We start from the raw sequence: 24635 nt of genomic DNA, 5'->3' as shown, positions 1-24635 counted from the left end.
GTCACTGAGGAAATGATATCTTAATTAGACCTAAAGGATAAAAAATAATTAAAGGATTAAGAGGATACCAAATGGTGAGAATAAAGAATGCCAAGGTCCAGCTATGTAAGAACAAGGCAACTTGAAGGAATTTAAAGAAGGCCATGTGTTTAGCAGATGCTCAGTGGAGAAGACAGCTGTAAGTAGAGGGAGAGGATGCAGGATCTTGACCTTCTAAGCCTTTTCAGCATTATTCCAAATGCAGTAGAGGACCATTGATCGGTTTTAAGTAAATGTTGATCAGATTGGATGTGAGAAGATGTCAGGGGAAATTTCAGTGAAGGCGTCCAGATTTCCCACTCAAGTGATTGCATGGATTATGGAGCCATATAATGAAGTAGGACCCACTGGAGGAGTGACAAACTTTTGTGAGAAATCCAACAGGATATGTCTGTGTTAGATACCCGGGGGGCTAGTGAGAGAAATATAAGTAATTTCCAAAGACAGATACTTCTGTGGTTGCTAGCTCCCACCTCTTCTAAATGATTTAATGACATTAGGATCGTTTGTAGAATGTGTGTGGATTCTATGAAGCCGTCAAGGACAGAAACTGCACTGGAGTTCATGAAGAGCAGAGAAAGAGGAAATAGCAACTATTAGGATGTGACTTTTTCAGGAACCCTGGGTGGAAAGGAAGAAGAAAAATAATGTGGTAGCTAGACACATTGACTTGAAGAAACCGTTTTTGAATAATTTGAATAATCATGTCGATTTAAACTATTTGAAATATCCACCAGAGTGTGGGAGTTTGAAGAATACAAAAGAGATTTATTTAATAGAATAAGGTCTTGAGAAGGCTGGTGGAATTTGAGATACAGAACCCAGAGTACAGATTAAGTAGTAAGTGGCAGAAAATTTTAAAATCAGGATTTGAAAGAGGATGTATTGGTAGATTTTATATCATCTTTTGGGGGTTATTCTCATCTGAAGTCATTTATTTTCTCTGCTAATTAATAGTTTATTTAGATCATTTGCATGAGGTAGAGAAGTTGGTACAGTAAAGATAAGGAGAAAGAGAACTGAGATTCTAGAAAGAGGGAAGCAGAAAAGAGGTTTGAACAGAGTAAAGCTGGATAGAAATGTGTGGAAAGGATACTTAAGGCTGGTGACCACAAACGTGAAGGTGAACCATCCTGGTTATGTGAAGTGATTTTCTCTGTCAACAGTTGGTAGCCTGAGTGTATGCATGGGGGAATTTATTTGAGTTTATTTAACTCATTTATTTAAATAATATGAGTTTATTTAAAGAGCGTGTTTTCCTGGTTGGGTTTGTCCAGATGACAAGGGCATTTACGCTGTTGACTAAAGTGATTTTGGAGACAGAATTTTAAAACAAAAAGAAGAGAAGAAAAGTAAAACTGGTTGGGACTGATGGAGAGGAAGAAAACAGAAGAGAAAATAGACTAGAAACCCAATAAAGTAAAGGGACTCTATAGTGGAATGGTTCAAGATGATGATGTTCATATGCAAGTAATGCTGCTGAATAATTCGCCTTGCATTGCAGTTTGATTTTGTACCAAAAAAAAAAAAACAAACAAAAATAAATTCAACACTCAGCTAAATACTCTTAATTATATGACTGCCACTTAATAACATTAATTATAAAGCTGTGAATCTATAAATCACGTTTCCATTTATAAAGCACTGCGTATACACTATATCAAATTGTGCCAAATAATATGCTATAATCTAGTGACACAGAGATGAACACGGCATGGTCATTGCCTCCGAGGAACTCATATAAGGCCTGAGGAATTCTAAAGGTCAGATTACAAATGTGAGGTTACCGTTGAATTGGGTGCTAATTGATAACCGGGGAAACTCACAGGAGTTAGATTTACCGAAGTTTATAAGGTTGACAAGAGTCAGAAATAGAAGTGGAATCCACATTTTCTGGCTCTAAATCCTACTGCTTTGTTTTTTCCGTTTAACATACTATCTGCAAAATCATATATATTTGAAAGTTAATGTCACCACAATTTGCTGTAGAGGAAGTAGAGCAAAATGTAGATTTTTATATGTAATCAATCATTCATATTTAATGCCGGCATACACAATGACATATTTATATTCAAGTCCCAGCCAAGAGAACCAGGAACAGAATGTTGGCTTGATAGACTGGGAAAAGAAAAGTGTTATTTTTATGCCAAACATTTAACTATTTTATGACCTCAGAAGAATTATTTTTCCATTCACTACTGAGATTTCTCATTTGTAATTGCATATGCAAAACACTTAGTCTATCTCAAAAGCTTATGAAAAATGACTAATAAGAATAATTATATAAAAATAGCTATCTTTTAGCAGTGAAACTGTCAAGTGATAATGAGGATGGTAGCTGGGAGTATAACTGATACATAGGTCAGGAGAGGACAATTATTTCTCATGGCAACAAGGTAAAAAAGAACATCAATGCCTTTTAATTGCTATTTTTAGCCTAAATAGAGCTTGCTAAATTTTTGATAATGCCCTTCTGTTTTGGCATAATATTCACTCTCTGGTTATTATGATTTTCTGTATTCATTTAGTTGAGCAAGTCATTCTGATAGATCTACAAATATTAGACAAAGGGTCAGTGCTTCAAATTACATGTATTCACTGTTCATAAAGACAATTCCAAATGTATTGTAATGTTGCTTGAGATAAACCATGACAATTCACAATAGATGCCTGGGAGGATGAGAATTGGAACAGAGTATCTGATACCACATGTTAGTGTGCTCTTCGGAAAGTGTAACTTACCACATTGCAATGAATATTCTCTCATTGGAGACACATTTAAAATGTTATTAGACCTCATCTAATATATCTTGACAATGCAAAATATCTTGTTTCTTTGTGCCAGTGATAAGATTTTGAATCTGTTATGCTTCATGATGTTTAAAAACATTACTTCTAATATAAAAATGATATAATTCCTTTAATGAACACTTATTAATAGATATTTATATCATCTGAGCAATTTCATCTTCCCTTTGGTAGAAATATGAAATGGTCCTAAGAACTGTAATTCTAGAATACCCATTGTAGACTTAGGAATTTTCCTCAGATTTTGAGAGCCATCATTTAAATGAGTCCTCTAAGAAATGAAATTAATACCTTTGTATTTTATATCTCTTGGAGAATTTAGCCATCGTGTGTTGATTCTCTTTTCTTCAGTGTCTACAATTCAGTATTCAAAGACCTACTGCTTAAATCCAGCCACTTTATGACCCTCACCACTTGCCTTGTCTTTTTCTAAATTCTCATTTGACCTCATTTTGCATTCATTGTGAATTTTATTCCTCAGCTAATCTTTATCATGCTGTCTCTCATCTAAGAAACCTACAGATTCTCTGAATTCTTTATAAGGAGAATGGTCTTTATAAGGAGAAGCACAACCCAACTAAAAAATAATAAAAATGCCCCAAGAGGGTGATTTGATGATATACCTTTTAGGTATCTATGGAATGAACTGCATGGTATCCTTAAAAATTATATTATCGGAAATTTGATGGCATCAAAATCTCTTCTTGCTATGTCTTTAAGTTGAAAAACTTGACATAATAGTATACATTGTATGTAATTTGTACACAGTAAAACACCAAAATGCTAATTGTGGTTAATTATGTACAATAGCATTATAGATTACTTTGTAATTTATTTTTATTAATCTGCATTTTCTGATTTTTCTTAAATGACGATTTACAAAGAAATAGTTAATAGAGACTTCAAATATACCAATATTTCTTAGTACATATTAATATTTCAGTATCATGACCCAGATGTCCTACATCCAAGCATTATTATGATACGGTCTCCCTTTAGAACTGCTATTAATTTGTACCTTCTCATCCCTGAATTTATATCCTACTTTTCCTTCAGAATGTTAGAGATTTACCTATATATTTTCATAAATACAATTAGCCATTTCCCTATTTTCTTCTATCAAATGTTAAAGGCACAATTACACTTGCCATTTGCCTTTTTTGTTCTATCAAATGTTAAAGGCACAATTACATTTCTCCTATTCTCTCTTCCTTATACGTTACTTGTTCCCAACAAATCGGAGCGGTGTTTGTGTGTTCGTGTGTGTGTGCATGCGTACATGTTTGTGTTTACATGTCTCAAGCTCTTAAATGTGTTGAATCACATGCAGTATGTAGGTTTTTTTATTAACTAATTCTTTAGGCTTTGGCTCCAAACCAGCAATAGTGGACATAAGCCAGAAGCACACGCCTCATTAGAGTGTACTTCTAAGTCAGGCTAGTAAGGATGTGACTGTATGTAGTTCTTATAGCAAGAGCTAAAATTTAATAGCAGAAGCCCTATAAGCACTGTAATTTTTTTCTGTGTTTACAAGGATAATTATTCTTCAGAAAAGCCACTGACTGTAATGGCAATCAAATCTGGCTTTATATTGGTACTTCTGACAGTTTCGCTCTTATAGAAAATATTCTGTTGAGTTGTGGTAGTAAATAGTGACTGTAAATTGGGTTTCACAGAATATTGCTCCAAACATGTCCTTCTGGTCTATTATGCAAAACAAAGTAGTGTAAGGGCTTAAAGAGGGTTGGGCAGTTTCTTTGTTAGGATCAGGAATTTGCATTGTAATATCATTTGTTGAGGTCAAGATTATTGATTTATTATCTGAAGGATGGATTTCTTCAGTGTTGTAAAAATGAAGCGAACCCAAATGATAATTGAAGGTCAGCCAGAGATTGACATTCTGATGTAATGGATGAGAAGGGAAAAGAGGACAATTGTCAAGGGAAAAGGAAGCTGATTAGAAAACAATGTAAAGTAATCTCTTTAAAACCCATAATCTGTGCCACACATTTTTTTAGTCAAGTCTAGTCTTGTGCAGCCATTTATGCAGACTGTTTCTCCCTAACAAGAATATAAAATCCTTGAGAAGGGAACAGTGATACAGATTCCATTGTATTGTGTGTAGCTGCTAGCCTGGTTCTCCTTCCAGGAAATCACTCAGTATAGGTACTACTGAATGGAACTGACTTAAACTGAACACTTAATTGAATAGTTAACACTTTTCCCTAAGGATTGCCTGAGGATTCAATAAACAATAGAATTTTAAGGATATTTTTAAACATAATATAGAATTTTTCTGATTCACTATTTTCATCCATTCATGCAACATTTTTATTTTACCAATATTTTCACCATGATTCCAGTGGACTTCCTGTGATCTTATCATCCTTTCATATATCTTACTAATTGCAGTTTACTCATAGGATTGTAGGATGCCAAAATAGTCTCCAAAACATTTAAAACACTGTGATTTAACCTTTGTATACAATTAAATGAATGCATCAACGGTTTTAGTCTGCTTTTCATGTTAGGATGCTATCTAACAAAATTATAAGTAGATATTTTTTAATAAAGCTAATTCATCTTCAAGATTAGCCATCAATTTGGTTTCTAGGATGTGAAAGATAATTCCATGTCAGAACAACTAAGAACAATCCAAATCACTTTGACAGTCACATAATACGTCCTTGAGAGGCAATATAACTATTAGTAAAATAAGTGCATGCAAAAGGTAGAGTGACTTTGGTATCGTCACTACACCTTCTTTGTTTGGGTTTCATATTATATGCTCTCTTGTAGTAGTCAGGTTCAGGAATCAACTTGGCCAGGTAAAGATACCCAATTTTTCTGTTACTGTGGACTTAAATCATCAGTATGTGAAATTCCTCTATGGCTGATTATGTCTTTGGTCAGCAGGTTGAGGAGGTTGCCATCTGCACTGAGCTGGAGGCTTAGAAAGGGAGGTCAGAAGAGAGTTCACCACCCTGCACATCTCAGTGCAGTGCCGGCTCAGACCCAGATGTGTGGAGATGCAGTAAGCCATTGGAACCCAGAATCCTGGAGAGAGGGCCAGTAGATGTCACCATGTGCCTTCCCAAATTAGTAAATCTGTAGCTAAATAAATCCCCTATGTAAAAGCCTGCCCATTTCTGGTGTATTGCATTCTGGCAGTGTTAGCCGGAACATCTCTTAACTAAACGAAAACATCTCCTAACTTTTCACTGCCTCATTTTTTGTGTGAAGAGAGGGAGACTATCTACTTTGTAACTATTCAGACATTATTGCTGTATCTTTATTAGGTAAGACATTTATACATGGAACAGGGAAATTGTCTTACATGGACATAAAATTAGATCATTTTCCCTAGTTACTGTATGGAAATCCACTGCATAAAAATGTAATGGAAATTTCCAGTGGAATTCCATTCTTGAGGGTGTGTTCTGCTTCCAGGATTTTGCTTCAGTTGCCCACATTTTACTGAATCAGAGTGAAGCACAATTATTTGTTTTCTACCAAAAAAAAAAAAAAAAAAAAAAAGACATGCCTAGAAAGTATTTTTCAATGCAGTAAGCTTTTTGGAATATTCTTGGGTGTGGGGAAATTTGAGAAGTACCTCAAAAGTCATATAACTTCAGCCTATGTAGTACGCTTTCTTATTTTCAAACTTCCATTCAGCGACCTGTCACCCAGGATTGCTGCATGCCCAGCCCTACCCTCATACCTGAGTCTCACTGTATTCATGCCTCTTCTCCAAATTCCTCCTTTCTCTGCTCTTCTTACTCCCTCCCTCCTGGAACAAAACAACAAATACAAACCAAGAATTTCTTCTCCCAGACAGAACAGGCCTCAACCTCTCCCTTTTGGCATGGGCTTTTGTCACATTTCCTGGAGCCCGGCTTTCCCTCCCAAGTAGCTTTCTTCCCTAATGGGAGGCATGGGCCAGCTGTTAAAACGACTCGATTGCCACTTTATATTGATATTCTGATAGACCAACATTCTAGGATGGACTGTATATGAATATCTGTATATTTTCTTAAAAAGGATCCTGGTCCTGGCCAAAAGGTTCTTATAAAGACATATGTGTGCTTCCACAAAATATCATTTTTTAGCACAAAGAAATCTAATAATTGAGTAAAAAAGTGTCAAATGATGGAAGGGCCTAAAGATGAAATCAATCACTAAATGAGAAATAAAAAGCAGGGCGTGAAAGATAAAATGCAGGACAAATGTGAACCTTTTCCTTTTTTGAAATTCACAGCTGTTCTGTCAAAATCTGCCTCACTCCCAGTCTTTGTGAACCCAGGACTGAGAACGTTCATTCAATAAAATTTTGTTCCCTATACTTTCTAGGCTTCTCACACAGTTTTTATCATTCCTGGTGAATCTTGAGGACACATCCTTTCATGAAAATGAAAGCACAAGCTTCATCACAAAACTGGAAAATTATTCTTCAGCACTTAAGTTGTCATCACTGTTTATTTATTTGCAGGTCATTATGTTCCCTGTATAATGGTGAAAACTATGCAACAATATCAGAATCAGAGTATGATTTCAGGATAAAGGGAATTTACCAAAAAAAAGGGATTTATATAGCATCCTAGCACCCATCAAACAGGAATGAATATATGGTTTTCAGATCATACATCTATTGATCTGGAAAGTTAAAGAATATGTTCCAATTTTATGATATGATGTTATATTTGTATTGCTTCCTAAGGGAAGAATATTCTGTACATGGTATCAGAGAGAAAAAAGGTTATATTTGTGTGGGTGGTATAGCCTTTCTATTGATCTATGGACCAAAAAAAAAAAAAAAATCCTCCAAGGTTTCAAAAATTAAGAAAAAGAAGCTACATGTAGTGTATGATGTATCTGAGTGAGTTTAATTTTGAATTTGCATTTCTGAGATGGATGAAAGATGTGGAAAGATCACTTGTGGAAGATAACTCCCTATTGACTATGCATCAGGAAAATATGTTGCTATTTCAGCAGCTAGATAGATATTTTATGGCTAATATACTAATTTCAGAGAAAATACAAATAACTAGAGGAAAGAAAGAAACGGCAATGCTCTTGTTTTTAAATGGTCTTGCATTTTTCAGAGGGCATGATTTCAGTCCATCAGTGACATTGCTTGTAGTAATCCTCTACCAGTGTTATTTTTGTTGTTATATTAAAAAGTAGTGGGGGGTGCAATAGTAGTTTAGTGGTAGAATTCTTGCCTGCCATGTGGGCGGCCCAGGTTCAATTTTAGCCCATGCACTTCCCAAAAACCAAGCAAACAAGCAAAACAAACAAAAATGAACAAACACAAATTCAACAAATGGTGCTGCAAAAATGGGATACTCACATGGAAAAATGAGGAAATGTGACCCCGCCATATAGCATACAAAAAAAAAAAAAGAAAATAGTGTTAAAATACTTGCCAAACTATCGGTAAATGTGTATCACATTTTCCCATAAAAATATTGAAATTTATTGACCTGTTGCCAGCTTTTAATCTGCATTCCTCTAGATTATAGTCATTAATGAAGACATTTCATTCATCCCACAATTGTTCTTAACAATGGACTATGTGCCAGGCACATCTTAATCTCTGGGGGTACAATGGGGAATGAAACCTACAAAGGCACTCACATAGGAATGCAGGGGCAGTGGTAGAATTACTAAACCTTTTAAAGTTTATAAATAGTAATAATTCAGCTGTGAAAAGTGCTTTGATGAAAATATAGCTGTATAATATGATTTTTAATTTTTTTCTTAGACAATTTATAGGCTTACAGAAAAAAATCATGGCTAAAATATAGAGTTCCCATCTACCACACCCTATTATAACACTTTGCATTCGTGTGCCACGTTTGCTCCATACAATTCATGGAATTTTAAAATGTGAGAGGAAACCTTAGATTGATTAGATGAGGAATCACTCTCTAACAGGCAACATAACCAAGCCAAGCCTTGAAAATAGGAAGATGTTAAGGGTGGCAGAATGGTTTGGGCAAAGTGCATTCCAACACAGGGTAAGTGCAAACGCGGTGCGGTGGGGACAGAATGGGACTGTTGAAAATAAGGAAGGGCATTCAGGGCGGGGAGGATGAACACGGTCGACAGAGGTCAGATCATTCCGTGCTTTGTTTTGAAAATAAGGAGCTTAGGTTTTATTTTAAGCACAAGGAGACTCATTGTAAGTTTTAAAGGAGGGGAACAACAAGCTCAGATTTATACTTTTGAAGGATCCCTCTAACTCATGCGTAGAGAATGAATTGTTAGGAGCATCAGGGAAGAAGCAAGGAGGAACAGTCTGCAATAGACAGCAGCCAGCCAGGTAGGGGGTTTTGACTCAAGTAGTGGGAGAGAGAGAGAAATAAGTGGATATACAGAACAGGATCCGTTTCAGAGACAGAACAAACAGGATGTGCTGACGGATTGGCTTTGTCTGTGGGGAAGCAGAAGAAAGACAGAATCAAGGACAACTGCTAGATTTTTAGCCTTACAACTGGGTAAATAGGGATGCTGTTTGGAGAATCGGAAATGAGGGTGGCAGAGTAGGTTTGTACATGAAGTGTTCGAAGGGATCAACAGGAGTTCTACTTTACCTAAGTAAAGATGGATGTACATATGGGACATCAAAGTGAAGATGTTAGTCTAGAATATCTACTTGTTCAACCTGCATAATGTCTAGTATAACCCAGGAAAGTGAAATAAACCTTACAAAAGTTAATTCATTCAAACAGAAGAGAAAGTTCTTAGATTACTTGTTTAATTGAATTTTGTTTAGGGTATTACTACATACAATACACACACACACACACACACACATGTATTTACATTTATACTTCATATACACTGATATTCATACACTTAAATCCCAAAGTTTTAATATAAGCAAGTAGTATAACAATGAATTAGCCTTGTTTTATTCTGTCTCATATGGGATGCCTGTAAGTCCCTGTTGCTCAGTTCTACATCTCTTCCATCTACTTACTCAAGAGAGGCGCCCTTGCTCTGATCACTCATGCATTTAGTACATCTGATTTACTGAGATCTATTTGAGGCTAAACCAAGGAGCTCTTTAAAGGTTTAATGATGTGTGAAACACAGCAATCTACATGCAGCCTAAGAAAAAATATACCAGAAATGGTGATGTCATTGGTATAACAGATTTAAAATTTTACAGTGAATTTGAATATTTTTTCTTTTAAGCGCATTTATGATTAATTGCTATTTCCCATGATATATGCACTTCCCAAGAATTACAACCACTGATCTGGAGAGATGTTGACTAACATTTCTGATTGTAAAGGGGTGACTGGACAGTGGCAGAATTCCTAGTATTTAGACAAAGTGCAGAAGTTAGATATGGTGGCCTTAAATCAGAGGAACATTTTAAGTTACGGTTGGAGGGCAAAGACATTTTGATTTAAATCATCTCATCCAACTCTGCAATCAATTTCTATCTTATCACCAATTCTATTAACTCATCGTTGATTTAAATTCACATAATTACCTGCCACAACACCAGAGCTGAAATGCAACTATTATTTTTAGATCAAATAATCTTGATACGTCCCATTTTTATGTCTATTGCTTTTCTATTTGTAAAATTAAGTTTATTAGCTTTGAATATAAAAATAGTCGAAAAGGCTAATGCCTGTGAGTCCTTGTAACAAAGATGTGCCATGGTCAAGTGGAAAAAGCATGGGTTTTACTTTAGGTGAAACTTAGTTTTGATCTTCATCCACCCTTTTCAGTTATTTAATATCAAATAGTTGCTTGACTTCTATATAGTCCCATTTCCTAATATGATAATAGAGATAATATCTTCCCCACGAGGTTTATAGTATTAAAGGGACAACATACAATGAATTCTTGTCATACAGCAAGCACACCGCCTCTTCTAATACAATGTCAGAGGCAAATTTTCCTAAACGATCTGTACTTAAATATAGTTATGTTTTTTGGTAAATTTAGTAATTTGTAGGTATGGAAAAAGAGTTCAGGGAATATGAGTCGTGTTCAAATTAGGCAAATTTTGTCCTGACCATCAAGGTCTTCTGGTACCAGGAAGGTGAATATATAAAATTTTTAACATGAGAAAAGTTAGTATATAGAATGGTTAGATGTTTTATTCCTTACCTCTGACAATCCTCTTCTGGTTGTAATGGACAGTAGACCTTCCTGGGGGGAAACAACAGATTTCAAAATCATTGCTTAAGAAGAACTAAGTGGAAAGTTTCCAGCTGCAGCCTTTTGATGATTCTTTCTGAACCCACCTCTCAAGTCCTCGAACTTCTGTGCTTGTCAGCTCTGTCACTGAAATACAAATTCAGAACTCAACTATCATCAGATAATTAGGTCTCACTTCACTGACAGAGTCTTCTATTTGGTTTGCAGAATTTTAGTTCCCTTAATTACAACTAACAACAATTCTAGGAACAACTTATAGAATAAGCCATTTGAACCTTTGCCCTAAGGTATCCTGAGGACCAAACTTTACCTTCTGGCTGACTACATCCAGAGTGGTCTGAGGGGAATCCAGCATTTTCCAGACTCAGCCCATCCTTTGCATCAGTGAGCTCTTTTATTGTTAGTGCCTGCCCTCTCTGCTTGAGGCGCTGACTCCAGCAATTGCTCCAGAGGAACCAACTGCGTCGTAGGGCACGTTCTGAAAGTTTCAAGAGAGGTGTTTTGTTTTGTTTTAAATTTCTGTCTGTGCCAAAGAGAGCTTTGGGGGCATTTTCTTCCTCAGCAACTCTTTAAGCCTCCCCTTGTGAAATATCTTTCTGTGTACTTTGCAGAGAAAGGAATCTCACTAGAGGCTGTCTGAAGTGACTTCAGAAATGCAGAGACCAGAGTTGAGTACAGTTTTGCCTCCTTCTAACCTTCTTACAGGGCAACTGCAGGACAGAACTTTTGACCTCTTTTTTGACTATGCTAAGCTTTTCATATCAAAAAAGGCTTTTTGAAAGTGTACATTTGTGTAATAGTATGTAAAATGATTTCCTAAAGCAGAGTCTCTTTTTCTTAAATGGCCTTTCATGTAATAATGTTGCAATTTAGTAATAAAAATGAAAAAAGTAGTGGTATGTCTGGCTAGTGGTTGCTCACTTTTGTTTTTTTTTGTCCATAATTTGATCATACTCCTGGGGTTAATCTTTGTACACAATTCTAACATAATTTTTATGTGTACTCCTTATGTGTATCTTTGTATTTATGAGACAACTTCTTTCTTAGTACATCTCCTCTTTCAAGTATTGGCCATAACTTTAAGTTTAAGACTGAATAAACTCTAGAAACTTAATCAAATGTTTTTCATTTTATAATAGACTGGGTGTCTTTGTTTTTAAGAATGCTTGCCAAATTTATAGGAGAATTCTATTCTCAAGCTAGTGCTTGAGAAAATGAAGTTTCCTGTTACAGTAAGAGAATGACATTATAAATTATTGTGTAACATGTCCGTGGTGATTTCTATATTTGTGGGCAGAGGGGAAGCATATTGTTGAAAATAGTTCTCCAAGTTTTCTAATTTTCTGGGCAAGGAATATCCTTATTAAAAGTGGTTCTAAAATGCAAATGTGTAGAATAGGCTGTAGCTAGTATTACATTTTAAAGGGCTCAGTGAATATAGTATTTCTTAGTGACAATTGTATGTATTTTAAAAATTTGCAATGTTATCTGAATTAACTAGGGAAATTCTTCTACACTTCTAACCATAAATTACATAACTTCTATTTAAGGATAGAAAATTATCAGCTTCTATTACAATGTGAATGGGTCAATTATGTCGGTTGCTTTTTGCATGGTTTATGCAACAAACAAAAATACATTTCTTTTACAAGTCTGTGGGCAGTTTTTTTTTTCTCCTTGCTTGCTTTGCTAATCCATTTGAACTTGAAAGGGTGGACCACTTCCTCAGCAGTGTTTGGGTGTCTCGTCTATAATCTTATTGATGGGCTCCTTTGTAATTTGTAAAGCAAAATTAAAATCGACTTGTAATCTGTTAAAATAGTGCTAAGCACTCACCTCAGCCATTAGCTCTGATAACTCCTTTATCTTTGAGAAGAGGGTAAGGCTCTTCAGTATTGATTTTAAATAACAAAACACAGCTGCCAATCTCATTTTACCTGTCACACACTTAAATTCATGGGTTTTGTTCTTCCTGCTTCTCTGTTCCCCTCTTTGTTATAGAATAATATACTCTTTTACCTTAGCAAAGCATTCTATAAGTTTTTGTTTCCCTACCAAATGTCTGCAGTTTGAGTGTTTGCCATAACAGAGGCAAAAGTAAAACAATATAAAACCAAAATTTAGGATATATTGTCAGTTTTAATTTCAGTTTACATTATTAAATGACGGTGTTCAGGCAAGCATCGTAGTAATAATTTACTAATGCAACTTGGTCAGGGTATTACATTTATGGCATATAAACCATTGATTATGATGACAAAGTAAATCTCACAAAAACGTTCCATTTGGTTCCCTGTATGTCTCAACTCCATTGCTTTTAGGCAGGGTTGTGTGACTAGTCCTGATCAATGTGATGTGTTATATTGTTTCTAGGCTAATGAGAAGCCCAAGTCTAATTCTCCCATCCCTCATTTCCAGCAGAGGTGACCGAGAAAGCCACACATTGCTGACGGAACAGCATATGCCCATGGAGCCTTGGGGTCCCTCAGTGGTTTTGTAAAGAAACACTTGTCAGTCATGGCCATGTAAAATTAGTGAGAAGTACATTTTTCTGTATGTTGCACCAATACAATTGCAGGATATACTTATTGTATCGTGACTTAGACTATCCTATGATAGATTCCTGTAGAGAAACGAGAGTGTAGTCACCTACACTGACATGGCTCATGAAAACCACTGCAAAGCATTCAGAAATAAATTGATCACAACTGCAATCTTTATATTGAATTAGGATTTTTTTTTTTAAAGAATAGCCAATTCAGCCCCTCATATGTTAAATATAGAAATGAGTGAAAAACCAAAAGAGAGTGAAATTGTTCTTTAACACAGAGCATTGGACTTGCCATAATTCATCCTGCCAGAGAAGATTCAAAGTAGAAACATCTCTCAAGTTTTATAAGACATTTTGGCCATTTCCTCCAAGAAGAAGGTTTTAATTCACTTAAGTTCTACTACATTATTTTTATGTTATTTCTCATGTTCCATTGTTGAATATCTTTAAAAGATGTTCAAAATGTGATATTTTCACTGAATTACATGTAATTTGCATCTAATTATCTCAGTCTTAGGTTTTGTATTAAAAATCTCTTTGAAATTCACTAAGGAGTGTGTACACTTTATTTTGTTTGATACAAAAGATGGTGAAAAGTTATATATAAATTGTGTAAAGCTTTTGATCTTATCACGTTGATTTATCTAAAATTCTAATGCTGGTTTGAAATTTCTTAAATATTTAACTACCGCTGAAACAAAAATTGAGTTCCTGCTATTTTCAAATATTGTGATATATTTGAAGATGGGAAAAAGAGATGACATATTAGTTCCTATAAAGAGAATCCATGCAAAAGTAAACTAACCGTTTATACACAGAGAAAGAAACTTTATACCCTACTAGAAGAATGGCAAAGCATTTAAATTATTGGAGTAAAATTTCCCTACTACCAGCATTTTACAGATGTGTTCTGGAGAAAAACAAAACAAAAAAATGTGTGTGTCTATGTGTGTATAGTAATTTGTAGTAGCCGTTATCTATAATTTTCTAAATCACATGGTATATTTTGGGGCTATTTCTGTTGTTAATGAAACTGGTATTGTAGGAGATATTGAACAATTATATTTGAGCACTGTGGTTGTGTTCAGAAAGAGTCTGAATTTAATTTGATTAAACTCACATATATTGCTTTTGATGTTAAAGGCTAAAGAAATAAATATGTCAAGGATCCTAGCTCTAAAATCTATAAATTTAGTGGAGAACATTGATGTATAAATGTCAGATTGCCACACAAGTTGATTATAAATACTATAACATTCAAACTGAGTAATTTAATATGCAAAAGAAGACTAATAGTTTCAGGAGGGGCAATTAAGAGAAATAATATCAATCGCAAGTAGGTCAGCAATAATGGTGAGGAAAAGAGCTTTTGCAGATTTTTTCCCCCTGAATATAACCGCTATTTGAATGAAAGGAATAAAGAAGTTTTAAAATGTTAAGTTTCTAGCATGAATGATCCAGTAGTTTCATTAATTATGTTAGGAGATTTATTAAAAATAAAACAAGCAAAAACACTTGGCGAATCATCTGTTCTAAGGAGCTGAAAAAAGAAAGAATGAGGAAAAAGTGAGCGAAGCCTGAGGAAACTATGGGACACCATCAAACATAGTAATATTCCATTGTGGGAGTCCCAGAAGGAAAAAAAGGAAAGGAGTGGAGAGAATATTCAAAGAAAGATTGGCTGAAAGCTTTCTGAATTTAGTGAAAGATATGAATATACATATCCAAGAAGCTTGTTGAACTCCAAATAGGATAAACCCAAATAGACTCCCACCACACCATGTTACAGTCAAACTGTTGATTACCAAAGATAAAGAGAATTCTGAAAGCCACAAGAGAGAAGCAATGTGTCACATAGAAAGGAGCGTGAGTTAGATTAAATGCCAATTTCTCAATGGGACCAAAATTGGAATCTAGAAAGTAAGCTTTATATCAATGTTAACTTTTTTGAACTCGCTAACTGCACTTAAAGGTGATTACATATGCAAATATCCCCGATCACAGAAATTTTCCTGAAAGTACTATGTATTCAAGGAGTGCGTTGTGTGCAACCTTTTTCTCAAATGTTCAGGAGGAAGGAGGGGCAGGAGAGGAAGAGAGAAGAATAGAATGAAGGAAAAGAAAGAAGGAAAGGGAAGGAAGGAAAGAAGGATGGAAGGAAGGAAAATGTAACAAAATGTTAATTTTGATGGATCTGGGTATTTAGGTTTGCATTATTTTGCAGCTGCCCTGTGAATTTTAAATTATTTCAAAATAAGTTGAAAAAAAAAAACGGTTGATGGAAAATACCTTTTAATTTTAATTTTAGGAATATGTATTCCTTATATCTCCAGAGATAGATTATGGCCTAACCCAGAGTTAGAAAACAAGAAACATGTTTAGAATAGACACACAAAATTATTTCTTTATATGGTTCATTACATTCCACATTCTTTTCTAAGGCCATTATTTAATTTAAACCTGTTATTCCTCATTACTATTTTCTAGTATCCTGTTTGATTTTCCTCTAAATTTCTTATTAATATTATTACTTTGAAACTTTCAAATTTCTTAATACTTTAATACTCTCTAATACTTAGTACTTTTTATTAACTTTGGTTGTAATGAAATCCTATACCTATTCAGTAAAATCCCCTACCTAAGCAATTTTTCTGAAACTTTATAAAAATATCCTAAAGAATAGTTATTTGTGAAGCTTTTTTATATAGCTTACATGTACTTTAATTCATTAATTTTGATTAATAAAAATACTCCATAATCTATTTATATATCTAGGTATCCATTTCATATATATATTTGTTCTTAAAAAAATTCTGAGGTAAATTGGAAATATTTTATTACCTTAATCCTTCAGAAAAGCTATGATTTTAAAATAACTTTCTCAGAAAAGATGTTATTTTATCTTTGGTTATTGAAAATGTTCCCACTATAAAGTTGCAACGGAGAATATGGTATAAATATCAAAACTTGAGTTATAGCTATATATTTAATATCTGAAAAAAATGAATGTGTGGGTTTTTGAAAACTTACTTTTATGGGTTAAATAGAACTTTCTAGGTGGTTAGGAAAAAAATAATTACTATTGATTAGCAATTGGCTCAGCTTCCCTTGAAGGGTTATTAAGGTCCTAAAATACAGAACAGAGTGTTATAAAACATACTGTGCTCTCCCCAGTCTCTCTTGGACAAACCATTTCTTTGTCTGAAATGTCATTTAGACATAGCTTATACATCTCAGGAGCTTTGATATAAGGAGCAATTTACAATGAAAGACTATTTCAGCATTTAAAAGAAAGAATGTTTAGAAGCCCCCACAGAAACCATATAAACTCCAAGTGAGTAGAATGGAATACTTATAGCACCTATTAATAACTCTGCAGTGTATATAAAATTACTTTATGAACCTGAGAATAAATAGTTCCTCTGGATTTACATGATTGTATTAGAAAGATAAAAGTCTCCAAAATGTATGAAAGTGTGTGCCTTGGGTGCACAGGTGGTTCAGTGGTAGAATGCTTGCTGTCCGTGTGGGAGACCCGGGTGCAATTTCCAGACTGTGCACCTAAAAAAAAAGAAAAATTTTAAAAAAAGTGAGTATATTATCAAATTGTAGAGAAAATGAAATTTCTACATCATATAAATATATATATATATATATTCATTAAATATATATATGTTTATATGTTGGAGAAACTTGTTGGCAAGGGATATCTCTTGAGATATTCATACAATTCCAAATAATTGAATAAAGACATGTTTATATAGGCTCCTGACATTTGCCCAAATCATATTTCTACTTAAGGTCAGGTTTTTGTTCCGTGTATATCATCTCAACACAAGTAATCAACTCTTCAGGTTGAAGTGTTTTTTCTCTTTTGGGGCAGTTTTTGCCCTGATTTGAAGCCATGAAAGCAGCTTTACGTCATTTACATTCCTTACATCATTATGTGGTCTTTATTCTGCAGTTTAATGCATATGGTATATATATTTGTATATTTGTAAGAATTTCATATTGTTCTGTTTCACCATTAACTTATACAATATTTTAATTCTCTGTTAAGAACAAGTCAGTAATCAATGCAACAAATACATTTCAGCAGTGTGCTAGGTGGTATTTTAAACTTTGGGGATATAATGATGCACAAGGAGCATTCAACATTTTTGTTGATTCCGCCTTTAATCTTCTTCCTAATTAGTGCAGTGGCTTTTTTTGGATTTGGACTTTCTTCCTGGCTTGTACATTTCCATCTTTCTTCTCTCAGCTACTAGAGAATAGTAAACCTCTAGACTAGTCATCAACATATTGAACACATTAATTCATTTTCATGTGTATGATTTTCTCCCAAAGTACATACAATATCTTACTAATTTCAGTATGTCCAGTACCGGGATAGTACCTTGCATGTAGTAGGTTCTCAGGATACATTTGTAGAATTGAATGGAAGATAATGATGGATATTTCAACAACACAGATGAGCTGGGAGAGCCATAGAGTCTGCTCCTGGACCCAGTAAAGATGTCCAGAGTTATTGTGACTGTGTGTCCAGTTGACACCTGAAAAGGAATGGCAACATCCAAGTTTTGGTCTATTATCATGCAACGCATCTATACGGCGAGTTCGAGTTGAAGCTTCAGGGTGCTCTGAAGATAGGTGATCAAGCAATAGAGAATCAAAGCAGGAGATACACATTCAGGCAGGCAGATATTCAGCCTGGAGACCACAGGAGAATAGCTTGGAGGTTTCACTAGCTGTGAAACTCTGTCACAGAAAAAGACAACCAGGTAGGGTATGCTTAGATGGAGAAACAATTTAATACTTGAGTCGTCACTGGGAAACTTCATCCAAGATCTAGTACTTGGATTAATATAGTTAATACCCAGCCTCCCTGCATCTCTATGGGCTATAGACGGAAAGAGAGGGGAACAAAGATCTGCCCCAATCCCAGGATGGAGTGGAAAGTGGGTGGGGCCAAACTGCTATGGAAACAGTCCACCAATGGGCTGTTGCATCTTTGGTGGACTGTGTAGAGAACTTCAATGGGGGGTTGACATTAACCAGCATTAATATTCTGTATTTTCAGCCTGTTCATTTTATATTTAATATTCAATGATAGGTAATAAAAAAATTAGACATTTCTCTCATTAGGATAAAACCTTTATGTAATTTATGACATTTATTTCTTCATTCACAAAGCATAATTAAGCAAATCTAGGTTATTTGGCCCTTGAAATTACTGTTCTTCTGTGTAGAATTATGTTTTCATCTCATTTTTAGGACTGACAATTGCTCCACTCTACTCGAGATGCAGAAAACAAAAAATTTACATTCTAAAAATGCATAACAATAGTGCATCATAGCCTTGGAATTTAAATTAAACAACCTTTCTTTCTATTTGAGACTGAGCTATACTGAGGAAATTTCTTCTTCTAAATCACTGGAACATCAATGTTTGTAACATTTGCACTATTAGTAAGATGTAATTACATGGAAATTTTTTTTAAAATATTAGTTGTCTCTATGACTGTACTTTAAATACAACATGAGTTCTAGAGCACTTTTGTGTCATCCCCTCCTCCCAATTTTTCCCTATTTTGCCACTTGCTTTATAATACTCTAATGCAAGAGAGAAAGCCAAGAAACAGCACAAGGTTGCCTGATCCCTGGTGCCCTTTCCTCACTTGGAAAGCAGTGCTGAGTTTCTCTGTGTCCTAAACTTCAAAAATGTATATTCTCTACCTTTTATGCATTGGATGCATTGAGCTTCAAGGGTGCATGTATAAAAAAATTACTGACAATGCCTCCTTTGGCAGAGAAGGCTTAAATGAATGAGGTGTCTGAGTTCCAAGGTCTTTTTAATGAGGGTATAAGTCGTAAGTCACTTCAAGTGAAAGCTATGCTTGGCCAACATAAAAAGAAGGATTTGTCACCAGAAAGCTCTGCTTTCCTTGGGAAATGAGGAATTAAAAAAAGAAAATAACTGCGGACACCCTGATCTTGAAACCCTAGCTGACAAAGCTTGTGAAATTAGAAAAGTCACATTTCTGAAAATATTATGAATTACTTTTGCTTTCCCACAATTGATAGTGTCAAGAGGCTAATCAAACAAGTTGTTGTAGAGAAAGCTGGGATATAATGTCGTAAACATTCAGTATAAGATGTCTCTCTGTTGTGTTTGTGAATGACTTAAAAGGTAAAGAATGACTGATCTTTGATAAAAATGCCAGGCTATTTAGTCAGTGTCATCCTTCTTCCCTCCAACAATTCTGTACAAGTTAAGACGAGGTTTGGCAGCAAATGGCAGAAAACCAAAAATTTCTTGTGGCTTAAACAAGGGTAAAAGTCTACTTTTCTCTCATAGAAACATTCAGGCTTTGTACTATCTGAGACACAGGCTGCTTTTTACTTGTTACTTCACCATGTGTTGCCTCAAACTTAAGGGCCAAGATGGCAGCTTCATAATCCAGGCCGCAGGATGGAAGAGGGAAGGAAGAAGACAAAACATCCCCCAGATACTGGTATTTATAGTCCATTGCCCAGTATTTAGCATCAAGGCGAGGTAGAAAACATACTACCGTGTTCAAATGCCTAGCCAAAATGTGTATTTCTCTGGAACAAGAGTGGAAGCAGGTTGGAGTACATTTGTAAAATATTGATACTGTAATTTTTGATAAAACAATTTCCAAGGGGATTTGAGATTCAGTTATTCATTAATAGTCTTATAAACTTTACATGATACTTTATTAGTAGGCAAAGAATATGAATTTGCTCCATAAGTCATTCAACAATTATTGTAAAATTATTAGAAAGCCTACCAAAATGAATCAACCAAAGTAAACAAGTAAGAACATAAATTATGTATGTTTATAGGCATGTATCAGTAAATCAAAATTAATGAATTAGTTTTCTCTGTGTCCTAAACTTCAAAAATGTTATTGAATCATCTGCTGCCTTTATTATTTATTTTGGCTAAATATAGAAGGCAGCTTTTAATTAAAATTTTCCTTTCAATCAATGTTATCAAAACTTTATTTCAACTTAAGACTCTTAAGAAAAAATAATAGTGTTATGTTCATGAATCTTAAGTGGCATTTCCCACAGATTCCTTCTTTCCTTCCTTTCATTAACATCAAATTAGCAGAATGATACTAACATTAGAATAGCAAAAACTTGAATTACCTTAGAGATGACACAGAAGTGTAACCAATAGCCTTCTAATGTCAGTATATTTTATTCCAGTTATGTTCTGTGACAGTGGGTAAGTATGGGACCCCTGACAGCCTTCTTTTCCTCATCTGCGAAATAGGAATAAGAATAGAACCTACTTAATATTGTTACAAGAATTAACTGGCAATATTTATCAAGCACATAGTATAATTTAAGCATTAGAATTTTACATTGTACTAGTCACTTATTTTTATCCTTTTCCATTGTACTAGTCACTTATTTTATTCTTTTCATATAGGGCTAAAAAACTGCCTCATTTATAAGTGCAAAATTTTACATTGTACTACTCACTTTTTTTTTTTGATTTTTAGTTTTTTTATTGTATAGTATAATATATATACAAAGCAAAGAAATAAAAAAGCAATAGTTTTCAAAGCACTCTTCAACAAGCAGTTACAGGACAGATCCCAGAATTTGTCATGGGCTACCATACGATCCTCTCATATTTTCCCTTCTAACTGCTCTAGAATATAGGAGGCTATAGGGCCTAAATATTTTTTTATCATCACATCTGCTTTTTTTTTCCTTCTTTTTTTTGTGAATAATAACATATATACAAAAATACTATAAATTTCAAAGCACAACACCACAATTAGTTGTAAAACATATTTTAGAGTTTGACATGGGTTACAATTTCACAATTTTAGGTTTTTACTTCTAGCTGCTCTAAAATAGTGGAGTGTACTAGTCACTTATTTTTATCCTTTATCCATTGTACTAGTCACTTATTTTTATTCTTTTCATATAGGGCTAAAAAATTGCCTTATTTGTAAGTGTAGAAATATATCTGTATAAATCCATACAGCTTATTCTCTCCCATTTAGCTCTCACTGATATATAAAATAACCAAAAAATTTCAAAGTTATATGTAATATATATTTCAGAGGAAAAACATGTCTTAAATACAGGATAAGACTAATTTTAATGCGTTGAGAAAAGTTTGTCTCTCCTCTTAGTTTGCTGGTATTTTTCCCATAGGTTAAGTGCCCAAAGAAAAGGACCTTTTAAAATTTATTCCCGATTTAGAAAATGTGAATGAAAATTTTCCATGAAAATTAAAACCTATTTTGCCTGAGCTTAGGCCATTTAAAGTGGATGTCACTTTAGTTATTATGATACCAATGAACTTAATTCTAGGGGCAAAATTTCATAAATTATGGAGAGTGATTATAATAAAATTAAAAAGAAAAGCTTAGCATTTTTAATTCTTACAGGAATACAGGAATAGACCTTTAAAAATAGATGATTTGATGAAACCACAATGAGATACCATTTCAGTCCTAGGAGAATGTCTCCTATTTAAAAAATGGAAAATAACATGTGTTGGAGAGGATGTGAAGAAATAAGACCATTTGTTCGTTGTTGGTTGGGAATGCAGAATGGTGAAGGTACTAGGGAGGAGAGTTTGGCTGTTCCTCAAAAATGTATGTATAGAATTACACAGGACCTAGCAATTCCACTACTAGGTATATGCCCAAAACAATTAGAAGCAGCAGTGAGACAGACTTTCGAACAACAATGTTCATAGCAGCGTTATTCATGCTTGCCAATAGGTGAAAGAAACCCAAGTGTCCATCAACAGATGAATAAACAAAATGTAATATATGCATACAATGGAATATTATTTGGCAGCAAAAAGGAATGAAGTTCTGATACACGCTACAATATGAATGAACCTTGAAGACAGAATATTGAGTGTAATAAGCCAGATGCCAAAGGACAAATATTCAGTGATCTCACTTATACAAAATAACCAGAATGGGTAAGTTCACTGTGACAGAAGATTACAGGGTATCAAGGGTGGGGTAGTGAATGAATGAGGAGTTAGTGCTTAATAGGTACTGTTTAGGGTGAAGGAAAAGTTTTTAGCAATGGATAGTGGGGATGGAGGTACACCTTTGAGTATGTAATGAACATGACTGAATTGTGTATTCAAATAGGAAAAAGAAGGGAAGTTTTAGGTTGTATATGAATTACCACACACAAACATAGACATGGAAACCCACAGACTGCATAATACAAAGATAGAATCTTAATATAATCAGTTGTAGCAAATGTATTGCACTAATGCAAATTGTTAATAGGGAAAAATGTGTTCATGGGGTAAGGGGAATATACAGGCACTCTACTTTCTGGATGGGTTTTCTGTAAACCTACAATTATAACATTAAAATAAAGAAAAAAAATAGATGATTTGATTTATAAAACTCAACTTTTGAAAAGTTGAAAATGTTTATTTCAAAAAACATCACTAAGTTTCTTTACACCACATATTATTACCCTATGAAGAGGATAGAATTATTCTGCTCAACATTAAGATAGTAAAGATACAAAACAAAAAAGGTTCTAAAACACATGTACACACACAACATAAATCTTCCTAGAGGTTATGATGTTTTCAAGAGCATAATTTTATAGTTAAATATTATTTGAATAGCTCCACTAGTTAGTTTATGTAAAGGCATATGCATTTAACTCATGAGAATATTTTAAAATGTGTATCCCATCTTACATGCTTAATACTCTTGCTCTATAGGGATGGAGAAATAGAAATCACTTTTAAAAGTATAATACTGGATGGACAAAGTTGGCTCAGTGGCAGAGTTCTCGCCTGCCATACTGGAGACCCGGGCTTGAATCTCGGTGCCTGCCCATGGGGAAAAAAATTATAATGCCCGTAAGAAGGGCTTCCTTTCACAAATAATTATATGTAAACAGCAATAGAGTTGTTCTGTATTTCCCTCTTGGGTAAAATTAATGGGAATACATGTATGGGCATTTTTATTTTTTTATCGGGGTTAAGGGAAATGTCTGTGTCAGCTGAAATGTGGGAAGGTTCTTGACAATACTGGAGGCTATGTGGAATGGGATCACCTTTGTGCCCATAAGAAAATGTATTTATGGTTCATTGGAATGCATGACAATGGTTACTAAAAAGTCAATTTAATGACCCCTAATCTCTCAACAATAGCATAGTATACTCTGTCCATTTGAGCAAGAAAAAAATCCAATTATCAAATGTCAGTTGTAAGAATGCTGTATTGTTTTTTTTTTTCCCACCAGGACACATAATGCCCTCAAATTATCAATAAATGCCCCTAAGGCCCTCTTGGCTCTTGAAAGCCCCACACAGCATATAAAAGCCATAGTTTGATCTAAACAGTGAGTCAAGTGCTTTTTAGCAATTGCCTTTTATATAACAAATAAGAAGTGATTAGTTTAAACATTGACAATTGAATTGCATTTCTATAAACTAGTGTTATGAGTAACTAGGTTGAAGACCGAAGTAATTATAGGATAATAAGCCTATGTAATTTGTAAAATCGCAGAAGCCCTAATTTCATCAGATACAGAAGCAAAACTGATAAACCATCACCTATAATTAAAACAACCCTGATTTTATTACTTTTCTTGGACTGCTCACTCACTAATTTGATGTTTCTATTTTGCACCTATTTGATCCAGAAAATGAAAACCTGGGGATAGGTTAATCAATATCGGAATGCTCCACTTTGGTACACATAGGAGAAAAAAAAAATCTCAAGATTTGTCCATGAAAATAGCTATCAGCTTTGGTTTTTTTGGTTTTTGTTGTTTGATGTTAAGTGTTGAGAAAACAAGCTTAATGAGAATTATCATGCAAATCAAGTAATGGAAATTAAACATACTTTCTCTTTTCTTACTATTCAATGCAATCAATCATATAATCATAGGGTTACATATAATTTAAAGGACATCTAGGCTTGTTTGAATCAGTTTTATATCCAGTCTGTACTTAAAATCAATTATTTGTTCACATTGGTCAGGGCACATTGGATCTGCCCAA

At 34.3% G+C, this 24635-nt stretch overlaps 1 protein-coding gene and 1 long non-coding RNA gene across 4 annotated transcripts in view; one reads left to right on the top strand and one right to left on the bottom strand.

Moving 5' to 3' along the window:
- The window catches only part of LOC143681402 (protocadherin-9-like), a 616391-nt gene that overhangs the window by 310753 nt on the left and 281003 nt on the right, over positions 1 to 24635 (top strand). The window lies entirely within an intron of this gene.
- LOC143679360 (uncharacterized) lies at positions 10683 to 11467 on the bottom strand. Its single transcript, XR_013173685.1, has 3 exons — positions 11345 to 11467; positions 11121 to 11160; positions 10683 to 11025 (listed from the first exon to the last, which is right to left on the bottom strand). It is a non-coding gene; the product is annotated as an uncharacterized LOC143679360 (long non-coding RNA).

Source organism: Tamandua tetradactyla, chromosome 4 (assembly GCF_023851605.1).
Source record: "Tamandua tetradactyla isolate mTamTet1 chromosome 4, mTamTet1.pri, whole genome shotgun sequence".
Lineage (NCBI taxonomy): Eukaryota > Metazoa > Chordata > Mammalia > Pilosa > Myrmecophagidae > Tamandua > Tamandua tetradactyla.
Note: the sequence above shows the minus strand (reverse complement) of the source record. Positions and strands in the feature narration are given on the sequence as shown.